Consider the following 784-nt stretch of genomic DNA (forward strand, 5'->3'; position numbering starts at 1 on the left):
TAATGACCGATTTGTTAACGCAGTACGCGCCCTAAAGAATCTAAAGTTAACAGACTTACAAGACTTCATATTTTTGCAAACTGCCTTAACTAAATTAGATCCTGATACCGTGCGTACTTTTGAGAATAGTAATAATAATCAGTCTGAAATTCCAACCTTTGATAAGCTCGTTGAGTTCTTGGATAATCAAACTAAAATATTACAGCGCGCACCGACCACTGCGGCCGCCGGTGGTGGCGCTGCATCAGCATCACGATCGGCTGTTCGCCCTAGATCTAATAACAAAAACCCGCCGCCTCACTACAATGCGTACGTTAGTACCGTCGACTCTAATTCCGCTCACAAGTGCTTATGTACAAACATTGTACATCATCATTTGTTCAAATGTCCCGAATTCCATAAAATGTCTCCTCACGAGCGTTTTCAAGCCGCGAAGAATTTAAATGGCTGTATAAATTGCCTAAGTACGAAGCATAAGATTGCTTCCTGTCAGTCCGCTTCGGGATGCCGAGTGTGTAAACAAAAACACCACTCGCTATTATATTTTAATCGAGAGTCGAATCCGTCACCCGCTTTACAGAACTTAACCACTGTGCCACCGCGCGCCGCGGTCATTGACTCGGTTGGTGGCGGCGGCGGCGGCGGTGCATCGCTTACGTCACAGCCAGCTGATGCGAAATCATCCGTTCCCGCGCAAGCGGACGTCGCGTTGTGTTCGACGTTCATTGCTGCTCCGCGTCCTTGCGTGCTTAATGCCGCTGCCGCTCAAAGTAGTACACCGCAA

The sequence above is a fragment of the Plutella xylostella genome, chromosome 22, assembly GCF_932276165.1.
Source record: "Plutella xylostella chromosome 22, ilPluXylo3.1, whole genome shotgun sequence".
Taxonomy (NCBI): domain Eukaryota; kingdom Metazoa; phylum Arthropoda; class Insecta; order Lepidoptera; family Plutellidae; genus Plutella; species Plutella xylostella.